Genomic DNA, 14854 nt, shown 5'->3' with positions numbered 1-14854 from the left:
TGTATGCTTTGTTTTATAAAATCAGAGTAATCCTTTTATTAAAAGAGTTGCGGAATTCGTTCCCAAAAACAAAATATGATAAGATTTATCAAAACATTTCTCAAGGAGAACGCAATTTCATTAAATAATAAAACCTCGGGATGTCATGTTCCGATACAGACCAAAAGCATAAACAGTACAATTCGACCTTACAGCAGTTATTTGCAACTACTGGTCTATTATCCAAAATCTCTCGTCAAGTCCACCAACTTATACTCTTGTGCCATTACCCGTAATACAAAGAAAACTGAGTGGGTCAGGCTTGGGAGCCTGGTGAGTATATAGGGTTTTCAACCCACAATAATACAATTATTATATTCAATCATCAAACAATCAACCCAATTACCCATCCCCATTATCTTCTTTATTTCTTAAGGTTTTACCCTAAGAATCAACTACACTTCATTCATTCATTCCTAAGGGTTGACCTAAGGAATTGGCATAAAGTCCATTTCTACATGAGGCGCGGCTGCCAGGTTTAGGACATTCTCTTTTAGGCGCATCTGCCGACGTTATCCTTTAAGCACATGTGCTAGTATTATGACATTCTCTATTTGGCGCATCTGCTAGTATTATGACATTCTCTATTTGGCGCTTCTGCCGACCTTATCCTATAAGCGCATCTGCCAGGACTACGACATTCACTATTAGGCGCATCTGCCAACATTATCCTTTAATAATCTTTCATACCTCATCATTTATCTACCAATGTTTTCCCCATCATATTCGCAGATAAAAATACATATATACAGTTTAACTTATTTAAAATTTGTACCAAACATTGCACTCAACACCCATCTCAAATAAACAAACAACTTATTAACACATATCATGTATTTTATAGCCAAAGCTTCATATTCAACACCCATCTCAGATAAACAAGCAATTTATTAACACATATCATGTATTTTATAGCCGAAGCTTCATATTCAACACCCATCTCAGATGAACAAACAATTTCTTAACACATAGTACGTATTTCATAGCAAATACTTCATATTTATGTGTTGGAAGAAAGTGACTACACACTCACTTGATCAGAAGATGATCGGACAGCACTACGGCTCTAAGAGTAGTGTTCTTCGGTGAAACCGGGATGCTTTCTTGACAACCGGGCTTCTCGCAAGCAGAGCTTCGGCTCGGAAACTCTTTTCTTCTCGGGATCTTCGGGCTTCGGGACTCGCTTCGGGGGTACTTTGGGATGATACCGGGGCTTCGGGGGGTTAATATAGGGCTTAGAGAGAGTATCGGGAGTGAGAGAAGGGATAGAGCAACCAAAATCGGCTGCCCCTTGAATTCTATTTATAGGGCCAACATTCTGTATTCACCTCGTGAGATTTAAGTGTTCACATCGTGAGCACAGTAGGTTACTGCGTTCGTCATTCGTCCACTTGCCCTGGAGGACGTCCAGTCTGTTCTCGCGTCGTGAGCACTGTGCTCACCTCGTGAGTTCTGACACAGCCTCGAATATTGTGTTCCGAACTTCAGAAATTCATATCTTTCGCATACGAGCTCCGTTTTCGACGTTCTTTATATCCACGCGTAGGTGAGATCATGCTCCACAACTCTCGTTTAGACTCCGTTAGCTAATTTTGATTTATTTTTGTTTTTTTATTTTTAGTAGGCTGGGACAGGAAAACTCTGTTATAAATCCATAACTTCTTCATCCGACGTCCGTTTTCGTCTGTCTTTTTACCGTTGCACTACTATTGATGAGATCTTCAATTCTCGTTTAGATTGTTTCGGTTAGAAATCACTCGATCTCAAAATCGATCTTGGGGCTGCATATTGCTAAGCTGAAACTTAGAAAAATCATAACTTCCTCATACGAAGTCAGATTTAGACGTTCTTTTTATGCACGCTCTCGGTTTAACGTATTCTACGACTTTCGTTTAGATCGCTAAATCCAAATATCGTTCTATCATAAATTCACTATTTACGTCGCCCTGTGTCATGCCGGTTCTGTCGCAAAACTTCGACAAGTCATAACTTCTTCGTTATAACTCGGATTTCGGCGTTCTTTATATGTACGGAATCCTTGTAACATATACTAAAACTTAGTTAAAATTAATCCTTCTAATTAATCTTCCATCAAAAAGTCATTTTTGATGCTTATCGTTTCTAAATTGACTAGCCCGGATCTACGGGCGTTACATATATTAATATCTCCTTGCAATGGCATTTGTGAAAATTGATGTTTGTATGTTTATATTGTTAGCAATGTTGAAAATGGATTTGATTCTTTCGTTTGTGGTAGTTTCGAGAATTTACCAAATAAGGAAAGATTCTCATCACCCAAGTCTCAATTGGATAGAAACTTGGAATCATGCAACTTGTATTGTATGATGGATGAGAACCTTCGTCTTTGGGATATTAAGACTAATTCCTTGTTCACATATAGATGTGAGTCAAGTGAGGGACTAAGGGATCTAATACACATCATTGTGCATTGGTCGTGTCCACCACAAAGAATAATAAGACTATTCGTTATGATTTACTAAAAGTTTGGTAAATATGGTTATACTTACAAGATGAAGTATAATTCTGAATCATTGAAAAGCTTTAATGTATAGTAGAACAAATTAGAAGAATCAAATTAGGCAGAAAGATAAAAGTTTCTCCAATCTGAAAGGAAAGAGAATACTTTAGTATCATGTTTTATGATCATCCTATTGATTATGGAACCATATCACAATTGATCCTCTAAGGACAGCTTAGTGCATTTTTATGACTAAGAAGAGGAATCGGGAATTGTTGAAATGGTTAAACCAAGAAGATGAGTCATACTTCGTTCCAAAATCAAGTCTTAGCGTCATACTCCAAGATTGTGCTTAAGTGACATAATCTTAAGAAAGGTTTATAACACTTATCAAATGTAGAGTAAAATGTTTTCTACTCTTGTACATTTGAAATTGGTAAGTTGTGATGTTTTGGATAAAACAAAGATCAACTAAGACCGATTGTAAGAAGTGTTTGTCTTGATAAGAAACCTCACTAACTCTTGAATATTTGTTTGTCAAGTAATGTTTATTGACAAAGAGAGTCTTACATGTCAAGAGGTCAGTGGGAGTCTTAAATATCTTGAAAAGTTTCAAGAACTAATCAAGAATAAACTTGTTATTAATCACTAGCACACGACTTAAGGTTTGTAACCTATCGTGTTGACTTATTTTTGTTTCTATGCCCATTCCAGTTAAGGTTGACTATGCATGTGAGTTCTATAAGTTCTTAATTGTTTGCATAAGGGAAAGTTCCTTGATCAGTGAAAGTTCATTGATCAGTAAGGATGAGCTGCTTAACAACTTGGTAAACATGGTAGCTGAAAGACCCACACTTTCATATTTGACAATTGTTACTCCAAAACATGCTACATGCATATTCATAAAAACAATATTTTACATTGATAAAGTGATTACAAACGACTGGATACAAACCGACTATTACAAATTGTTATGTATTACACAACTACCCAGGATACTATACTTTTATACATACATGATTACTAAATACAATAGTTTCAAACTATTCAAAATCTTCCAACGGTATACAATTATACTGGTTACTTATCTCCTGCAATTTGTTAAACATTGAGAGGGGTAAGCAGTGACGCTTAGTGAGTTCAATAATAGATACAATATAACGTTATGCTATATATATATATATATATATATATATATATATATATATATATATATATATATATATATATATATATATATACTTCAATATGGCAGAAGCAAAGAAGAACAAGGAACAACAAAGGCATATGTGAATCATGCGACAAGCTTTCCATATCAATCAATGACTTCGTCCAAAGATATACAATCAATAAGACATAACAATTTCGGATCATCACTTTGCTAGAATATACAGGCTTTCAGCCCTACATAGCCTTATGCCAATACCAGAAGTTATACGAGTCATGCTCTACATGGCCAAAGGCACAAATCCAATACCAAAATAATACGAGACATGCTCTACATGGCCAAAGTCATAAATCCCATACCAGAATAATACGAGACATGCTCTACATGCCTAGAGGCTCAAAGTCAATACCAGAAGTGATATGAGACATGCTATACATGATCAATGACATAAAAATCAAGATAACACAGGAAAGCACATAGCACATATAACATATAACATACAATTGTTCCTATATATTGAACTCACCGTGAAATAACTGGAGGTTAAAATAGTAATTTGTGCAGCACTTCGTTCTAATAAATAAGTTTCTTCGTTGAAAATCGGGAAGGGCAACGTGGCTCCCTTCGGACGCCTCCACAGATGCAACACGCGTTGGATTTCGGTTGGACCTCCCTTCGGACGCATCATAATCAGACACGCTGCATGCATGCGAGGCCTATACGTGGCCAATTCCGAGCCATGGATGCGAAATTCCTCGGATTTTGTGCCTAAACTTCTAAAATCCATAACTTTCGCATATGGGCTCCGTTTTTGACGTTCTTTATATGCACGCGTAGGTGAGAATATACTCTACAATTTGTTTTAGACTTCGTCGGCTAATTTTGAATTTATATTTAATATTATTATTTTTAACAGACCGGGACAGGAAAATCCGTTAAAAATTTATAACTTCTTCATCCGACGTCCGTTTTCTTCAGTCTTTTTACCGTTCTACTACTATTGACGAGACCTTCGATTCTTGTTTAGGTTGCGTCGGCTAAAAATCACTCGATCTTTATTTCGAATTTTTAGCTGTCTACTGTTATTCTGAAACTTACAAAAATCATAACTTCCTCATACCTTTGACTTGAAGTGTATGAGATAAGCATCACTTGGGTATTGGTATGTAGCCTCTGGCCATGTAGAGCATGTCTCCGTAAGAGAATGACTTATATTGTATGGCATTGGCGGATGGTTAGACAGGGCTATAAGCCTGAAATCTACCGAAATGTTTAAATCAGAAAGTGTATGTCTTCTGTGCCATTTGGGCCGAAGCTTTATTGATCGTATATCTTTGTATCAAATCATTGATTGATATGGAATGTTTGTCACATTATTCACATTTTCCTTTGTTGTTTCGTGTCCCTCTTTGCTTCTGCCATATTGAAGTATATATATATATATATATATATATATATATATATATATATATATATATATATATATATATATATATATATATATATATATATATATATATATATATATATATATGGCATAACGTTATATTGTATCTATTGTTGAACTCACTAAGCGTCACCGCTTACCCTCTCAATGTTTAACAAATTGCAGGAGATAAGCATCCAGTATAGTTATATACTGATAGAAGATTTTTGAATCGTTTGAAACTATTGTATTTTGTACTCCCATATGTATAAAACTATAGAATCCTGGGAAGTTATGTAATATATAACACTTTGAAATAGTCGGTTTGTATCCAATAGTTTGTAATCACTTTATCATTATAAAAATATTGTTTTTTATGAATATGCATGTAGCATGTTTCGGAGTAACAATTGTCAAGTATGAAAGTTAGGGACTTTCAGAAATACGAAAGTTTAGAAAGGGGTTCTTTCACGATAATATCTTATATTCTTGAAACCAAGACATGTGAGTTGTAGTTTACAAGTCGGTTGCACATTGACATATGTAAACGCACCAGTAACTTGGTGTTATAAAACATATTGTTGTGTGTGATTTGATGAGTAAGTACAAGCAAGCATTTGAGTCGAAGTTTATCCATTCCTTTTACCCAATGTGGGATAAAAGCGATATATGTGGGCCCCTCGATGATTTTGTGATGACAACCCTAAGCGCTTGGCCAAGCCTGGACTGATTTGATTTGTTAAATTAGTCGGTCGTCATAAATCGGAAATCGGGAAACAACACATGAACAAAGAGAATGATTATAATCAATGTCTCAGTTCATACGATATCTTGTAGAATGGAGGAATATATGATCCCTTATCTAATGGACGCATCATTGATTTGTTCAGAGTTTGACAACGACTTTTTGAGAGCTATGATTGCTAGTCGGTTCTTTAAGTCGTACTTACGGTTATAGTTATTAGACTTATCCAAGTGGGAGACTGTTGGATTAGGTGTTTAAGCCCATAACTATAACTGGTATGTACTTGACCCGAGAGTAGCATGGTCCATTTCGGGTTGCCTTCACCAGGACAATTTGATAGGATGGATATTTGAGAAAGAGGTTATTTATGATTTACTAATATATTATAAGTATAATATATTAATTGAGAAATCATATTATTTAATTAGTATTGATCAAGAATTAATTTGGAATTAATTTAGTGATCAAAAGAGACTGATTAAATTAACGGGGACTGATTAAGTCAATCAGTAATATTTATAGTTTGGGCCAATGATCCATGTTGATTAGGGATGGACTAAATCTTTATGAGAGTCCATGAAGAATTAGTCCAAAGGGCCCATCATGTGGATTATTGGATTGCTTAAAGGCTTAAGTGAATGGGCTAGGGTTTACAAGTTAAACCTTAGGAATTCCAAACTATAAAATGAACCCTCTAGCTTGCAAAATCGGCCACTAGTAGTCCAACGTTCATACCTAGCCGATTTTGAGCTCCTAAATCTCTCTCTCATATTCATCAAATTGTTCATGGTGTTTGTGACTTGTTTAAGGCACAACACTTGGGGTGCTTGCTCTCTTAAGGCCAAAGTTCTACAAGCTACTACACAAGGTAATCTTCTAACTAGTTTTTATGATTCAAATATCACCTTGTATGCTAGTTTAGGCTTTATGCTTTGGAAAAAGAATATTGCATGTATAATTAGAAAAAACTTAGATCCAAAGCTTCTAGGGTTGTATGTGCACCATATGAGTGTTATAGTACACAAAACCCAACAGTCCCCACGTACGTTAGGCATACGTTTATGTACGCTTAGCGTACATGGGTATGTGGAAGCGGGAACCTGAGCCACATACGCGGGGCGTACGTGGCCAATGCTAAAACACTAATTTTAGGGCATGAGCCCTATTTTAGCTCACTTATGGCTTTTGGACCCCCACCCTTATCAGCCTCCACTGCTTATTAACGTCCCTAAAACCCTAGTTTGCTATTGAGAGTGATCTTTGAGCTTGAAAGTAACTTTGGTGGCCTTTTTGGTGTGTTTGCAAGAAGAAGGACTTGGTGTGCAAGCATTGGATGTGGTTGAGCATCAAGATCCTGAATCTACATTATCTCAGGAAAGTTTTGATGGTAAAAATCTCATACCTTGTTGTTTCCTTTGATAGTTAGAGTTAGGGTTTGTTTATGAGTTATTTTGGGTCCATGGATTCTCTTTTGTGAGTTGGGGAACTCTAGAAGCTTGTAATGCTAGATTAGAGTCCCTTTCGTGTGTTAGGGGAATAAAAATGCTATCTTGATAATTGTTATGACACCATGCATGGATATAGGTCCTTAAAATGAGTCTTGATGGACAGAATTAGATGTTCGACTCCCATAAGACATGAAAAGGCATAAAGTTGCCAAGTTCATACCCTAGGACCTCTTAAATGACCGAGATCTGGAAGTTGGCGTAAGTGATTGCATGGATTAAGCAGTTAATGGCTAAAAGTGTTTAACAGCTCGATACGCTAAGTCTACTAAGATGTACGCTGCACGTACTGCTTGGGATTGTGTACGCCAAGCGTACTAGTAATACACTGCACATATGCCCCAGTGGGCCTTTCGACAATTGTTGTTGTTGAGTCTAATTGTTTTGCGTCATGGGCCTATGTTTTGTATCCGGATTGGGTCTGTCCATCCGTGATTAGCTAGTAGGGTTAGACTATAAATAATGCATGCATGTATGCATTATAAGGTTAACGTTTTGTGATTATTATCGTGTAAGTTTGTAACCCTAAACACCTCTACAGTCGAAGTTCTTAATCGAGCTCTTCTGAGGTGTTAAAGCATTAATCATACGACATATTCAAAGCCATTCTTGTGTTCATAATTATGTTCTTTATTGTTTGTCTGCATAGAATCTATCGATCCTAACTGAACATTGTTTCAACAATTGGTATCAGAGTAGGAGACTGTGTGATCAATACACATTCCTTCTGTATTCAGAATTCTTTAGGGTTTCCGCTTTTATTGTATAAATAGAAGTCGTCATCTTCGTTTCGACGGCAACTCTGTTTCTGATAAAACCCTAATCTCAAGTTTACAGGTCTGATTCTAGCAGCTCACCATGTCTCACGAAGATTCGCAAACAAATCCCATCAACATCTCAAATAGCATTGGATCTACTACCAGGATACCCATACTTTACACTCAAGACTATGAAGTATGGGTGCATCACTTTGAAGACTACGTGGTTGGATCTGAAGACAATGGCTATCTCATCTGGGAAGCTATCACACTTGGGCCGTTTGTTCACTCAGGAACGAACACGACAGTTAAGTCCCAAAAGGAATATAACAAGCTGGTGGCGGATGTAGAGAAGATACCACATGATGAGAAAGACAAGTTCCTGTGTAACGTGAAGGCCATGAGAATGATCAGATTCGCCTTGCAATCTGATACTTTTCGGTTGGTTGGTTCATGCACGACGGCCAAAGAAATCTGGGATAGGTTGAAAGAACTCTATTCAACTGATGAAGATCTAGAACACTCCATTCAAACCTTGCTGGTGTCAGAATTTGGAGTTTTCGAACAGAAACCAGAAGAAAAACTCATACAAACTTCTGATCGGTTCAATCATCTTCTAAGTATGATGATCAAGCATGGAATAGAAAGAAAGTTGATCGAGCAGAAGGTGACCTTCATGAACGCTCTAAGACCAGAATGGATGGCTGTGGTTTCAACCGTGAAAGCGTATGAACAGTTTAAATCTTACTCACTAGCGAAACTTGTGGGAATACTTAAGTCCTATGAGAGTGTAGTAACCAAACAAGCGAAGGTAGTTTCTGGTGTGGGATCGCTGGCCCTTGTCTCAAAAGGAAAAAGCATTGCAGAAGAAGAAGAAGAGTCTGATATGTCTGAGTGTGACCTTACAAGCGAGGAGTATGCTATGATGGCCACCAATCCAAAGATGTTTGCACGAAGAAAATTTCCTGTCAACAAGAACCGATACTGGCAGGGAAGTTACAGTTCTGAGAAGGTGAAGGATGAAGCGAAAATCTCTTCTCAAAAGGATGAAGACAAGAAGGAGAGCAAGCTTGCAGGAGACTCTGGGTTCGACTGCAATTACTATCACGGCAAGAACCACTTTGCCAAAGATTGCATGCTGAGGAAAATGGCTGAGAAAAGAGATGGTGAAGATGATGAGGCGTACTACATGCGCAAGTTGGAAGAGATCAAGAAAAAGAAGGCGAATAACAGTTCTATGAATGCCTTAATTGTGCAGGAGAATGCAGATGAAGATGAGTTCGGTGGCGTTGAAGTGTGGTCAACCGATTCTGAAGATGAAGAGGTGAGAAAGCCCACTCATGGAAGAGCTTATGTGGCAAAGGATGTAGGTTCGGCTGGAAGATGTTTGATGGTCACAGCTGGTGCATCAACCGAAAGTGCAAGTGAGGAACCGAACCTGAATGAGGACAAATGTTTTGCAACCAAGCCCGTAAGTGAAAAGATCAACGACTGCGATCGGCTGATCAAAAAGGTACAATCCATCCTTGAATCACTTAAAGTTCCAGTAATAGATTATGAAGAAAAATTAAAAGAATTAAAATTTAAATTTTCTAACTTAAGTGGTAGTCTCATGCAAACTCGCTTAGCGAATTCTAACCTAACTAACCAACTCAGCAGGGTCTCTTCAAAAAGTGAGGAGAGAAGGATGTGGATTGAGTTGAAGGAGGCAGAATTAAATAGAGCTAGGGATGAAAGTATTTATTTGCAAAGGGACAATTTAAAGTTTTTAAAACAAAGGAATGTTTTTTGTTTGATTTCTAAGCGCTTATATACTAATATTGCTCAATTGCATTTAAGTTGTGAGATAGGGAAGAAGATTCACAAGATGATCTTGCCCTTCCTTGAATTTAAGGAGGATGAGGTCATCGCTGAGTGTGAATCAATAGTGTCCTCAGAAGAGAAATCCATGTCTTACAAAATCGGATTGGACAAAATAGAGACCTTCATTGACTCTAAGGAACATAAATGTATGCTCAAAAATCTTTTAGATGAAAATGATAGGTTAAAAATAAAGTCTGAAACTATTCAATCATTTGACTCGTCTAACGCCAAATTAATTTCAGAAAATAAAATGAACTTAGAAAACACGTCTGAATTTGATGAGGAGAGTGAGATGAGCGAAATCTCAGTAGAAGACGTTGTTGATTGCTCTGAGTTTATGAAAAGCGAAACCGAGAGTGAGAAACCCCTCATACCTGAAAATTCGGTTGAATTCGCTCGCCTGTCAAGGGACAAGCCACAGAAACTCAAACAGAAAGCCATGGTATATCAAAAGGTTCAAACTGTGCCGAATCAAGTCTATGCAGTTACCGGTGTCACTGCAAAACAAACATCAGAGTTGAAAATCTTGGTCGACAAAGACAATGCTGAAGGGTGTGACGATTACTTCTGGTCAGCCCCTATTGACAACGCAGATGAAACCATAGGCTTATCTGAGCAAACTTCATGGAGGGTTAAAGGAAGATATGTTGCTGAACCCATCAACAAAGCCTCGAGTTTCGACAAACCAAGCACAAGTGGAACTAAAGAAATCCCTGAAGAACCAAAGAAAGAACCGATAGTTCCAACTAGGACAACCGAAACTCAAAAGGAGAAGCCACAGTCTAGCTTCAATATCCACAAATCGCAGAAGGAGTTAGCTGAACAGAAACTCTTAAGAAATCAAAGATACATGAAGAATCTAAATGAGCGAAAACGTCATTGGCAATCTCAAAATCCCAACTACGTTTCTCCAAAGAAAGAATCAATTGCTAAAGGAAAGGAAAAATTGAAAGGAAAAGAAAATTTCAGTCCAAATTCCTACTATTCCAAATCTCAGAACCGAAAGTCAAGTTTCGGCTCAAATGTCAAAGCTAACAACCGAACATCAACTTTCTGTCCCAACAAAGAGACTTAGAACCGAAAGTCAAGTTTCGGTCCTAAGTCAAGTTTCGGTCCTAAGACAAGTTTCAGTCCTTCAAACTCACAAACCAAATTAAAACCATTAAAGGATATCAAAGGCAAAGGAAAGCTTGATTTTGAGTTCAACAATAAGAGAAAGTCAGCTAACCCTAGATTCAAAAGAAAACACCAAAAACATCTAACAACACACCATCTAATACACCAAAGTTTAAACCAGATAAAACTAAAATCAAGGTGTATACCATCAAAAGAAAAGATCAAACCACTTTAGTCAAACGAACATATTTGGTTGATGTTTCTACTACAATTCCTTTTTTTGTGAAAAACTCACCAGGACCCAAGAAACTTTGGGTTCCTAAATCTGCTTGAATTTACAGGTGATAAGTGACGAGCAGTTCGATGACGAATGGTATATAGATAGTGGCTGCTCGCGTCACATGACAGGAAGGAAGGAAGAGCTGAGGCAGTTTCGGTCCCTGAAGGATGGTGGATGTGTGAAGTATGGCAATAACTCCTATGGAACAATCAAAGGATATGGGATGATAACCAACGAAGATTTCTCGATTCGAAAAGTAGCGTATGTGGAAGGATTGCAGCATAACCTCATCAGTGTATCACAATTAGTTGTGGGAATAGGCTTAAAAGTTTCATTTGATGATGAGGGATCAGAAATAATTGAGAAACAATCCAAAAAGGTTATGTTGAAGTCTGAACGCAAGGGAGAGATGTATCCTTTAAATCTCAACCCAATTCGAGGAAAACCAGCTATATGTCTGCTATCAAAAGCAAACACTGATGAAAGCTGGTTGTGGCATCGACGGCTATCGCACCTGAACTTCAAAGACATTAATAAGTTGGTGCTTGGTGATCATGTTCGAGGCCTTCCTCTTCTCAAGTTTGACAAGGAACATCTATGTGCAGCTTGTGAGATGGGAAAACAAAGCAGAAAGAGCCATCCTACACGCATCAATACGAAGATTGTTGATGCTCTTGAACTTCTGCACATTGACTTGTGTGGAACTTCGGCTATCGAAAGCTTCGGTGGTAGTAAGTTCATTCTTGTCATAGTAGATGATTTTTCTCGCTTCACCTGGGTTTTCTTTCTTAAACAAAAATCAGATGCAACTCCCAAGCTGAAGACGTTCATCAAGCAAGTGGAAGTACAGCTGCGAAAAACAGTGAGGAATATCAGAAGCGACAATGGGCTGGAATTCAAGAATAAAGATTTTGAGGATTTTCTGGCAGACAAGGGGATATCTCACAACTTTTCAGCCCCCTATACTCCACAACAGAATGAGATTGTTGAAAGACGAAACCATTCATTATGTGAAGCAGCCAGAACTATGCTCAACTTCGCCTCTCTTCCACTATACTTTTGGGCTGATGCAGTTGCAGCCGCGTGCTACACTCAGAACCGATCTTTGCTCAACAAAAGATTCTCAATCACTCCTTATGAGATCTTAAACAATTGAAAGCCCAACGTCAAATTTTTCCACGTGTTCGGTTCAAGGTGCTTCATCTTTAATTCAAAGGAGAACCGAAACAAGTTTGACGTCAAAGCAGATGAAGGAATTTTTCTTGGTTATTCACTCACTTCAAAAGCATACAGAGTATTGAACAAACGCTCCAAACGAATTGAAGAAACATATTATGTTACCTTTGACGATAATTACATGAAGAAAGTTCAAAGGAGTGAAAGTGACTTAGGCGACATATTTCGTGAATATGGACAGGTCTCGGTTCCAATATCCAACTTGTTTGAAGAGTACATTCGGTTATTTGATGAACTAGAGAAAGCGGCACACTCAGAGGCTAAAGCAGCAGATAACAAAATTGATAATCTCAAAAAAATCATAGATGAAGCTGCCAAAGAAATGGAAAGTGAACCTCCTAAAACTACAGGGGGTCAACCCTCAACTGACTCTCCAAACAACGGCTCAATGTTTAAGGGGGAGAGTTCATCAGCACCAAAGACAACCGAAATGTCTTTCGAGGGGGAGAATCCTATTCCATCCCCAACTTATAAAGGTCCAGGGGAGGGTGACCATACAGCTCCAAACCCACCCCCATAATAGTCCAATCGAGGGGGAGAGTCCGACTTCCACAAAGGGTGACAACTTTGATTCTGACACGGGTTACACTTCGCCAGTCGAGGGGGAGAAAGAGACTACAACTGACGAAGGTGATCAATCAGAACTTGAAGAGGAAGTAAATGCAGAGTTGGATCCAACCTATGACCCAAATTATCCTCCATTAGTGAAATGGACCAAGGATCATCCCAAAGCACAAATCATTGGTGAATCATCTGAGAAAGTTCTCACTCGTTCTCAATTAAAAGCGAAACAAAATGCATTATTCTCTAAAGTTGAATTTTGTATGTTTAATTCGTTTGTCTCCAAAGTCGAACCAAAAACAGTTAATGCTGCACTTGATCATTCTGATTGGGTTCAAGCAATGCAAGACGAGCTTCATGAGTTCGAAAGAAATCGAGTTTGGAGGCTGATTCCCACACCAAAGGATGCTTCAGTGGTTAGATTGAAATGGGTATTAAGGAATAAATTGGACAAAGAGGGGAACGTCATTAGAAACAAGGCTCGGTTGGTGGTTAAAGGATATTGCCAAGAGGAAGGGAAAGATTATGAGGAAACCTTCGCTCCAGTAGCTAGGTTGGAATCAGTTAGAATCTTCCTGGAATATGCTGCTAATAAAAACTTTGAAGTTTTCCAAATGGATGTCAAATGCGCTTTCTTGAATGGAGAACTAGAAGAAACAGTGTATGTTGAGCAACCTCCCGGGTTCATGAACGAAAAATTCCCTGATCATTGTTATGTGCTGGATAAAGCGGTATATGGTTTCAAGCAAGCACCGAGAGCCTGGTATGAAACTTTAATTCACTTTCTGAAAATGTCGAAAATTAAGCAAGGTTCGGTTGACCCAACCTTCTTCAGAAAGAAAGAAGGCGAACATCTAATGATAGTTCAAATTTATGTCGATGACATCATCTTCGGCTCCACAAATCCCAGCTTAACGGCTGAATTCAGGAAGTTGATGGAGACTAAATTTGAAATGAGCGCAATGGGTCCGATTAATTTTTTCCTTGGTTTGAATATTAGATAGGGACCAGAAGGTATCTTTATCAACAGGAGGCGTATACAAAGAACCTGCTAACAAAATTTGGCATGACAGGAGACTCAAAAGTGAAGGTTCCTATGGCGTTTGGCACTAAGTTAACACCTTCTCTGGAAAAACTTGCCGTTGACATAACACCATATCGACACATGATAGGGTCCCTTATGTATCTAACAGCTAGTAGACCGGACATTATGTTTTCTGTTTGTTATTGTGCCAGGTTTCAAGCTAATCCAAGAGAACCTCAGATGGTGGCGGTGAAAAATATTTTCCGTTACCTGAAGCGAACCTCATCTCTCGGTATCTGGTATCCTGCTAGATCTGGATTCTTCATTCAAGCCTTTTCTGATGCTGATCTTGGAGGATGTGGTCTGGACCGAAAGAGCACTACAAGTGGATGCCAATTTCTTGACGGAAAACTGGTTAGCTGGCAGTCCAAGAAGCAAACCTGTGTGTCACTTTCAACAGCCGAAGCTGAGTATATAGCAGCAACATCTTGTACCTCTCAAGTCATATGGATTCAAAGTCAACTAAGAGATTATGGGCTGAGTATGAAGAAGATTCCTCTCTATTGTGACTCAGAAAGTGCAATAAGGATTTGTCATAATCCTGTGCAACACTCTAAGACTAAGCATATTGCACTTAGATATCATTTTATCAAG

This window comes from Lactuca virosa, chromosome 4 (genome assembly GCF_052849685.1).
Source record: "Lactuca virosa cultivar CGN04683 chromosome 4, Lactuca_virosa_CGN04683_v6, whole genome shotgun sequence".
NCBI lineage: Eukaryota > Viridiplantae > Streptophyta > Magnoliopsida > Asterales > Asteraceae > Lactuca > Lactuca virosa.
This window is presented reverse-complemented; position numbering follows the sequence as displayed.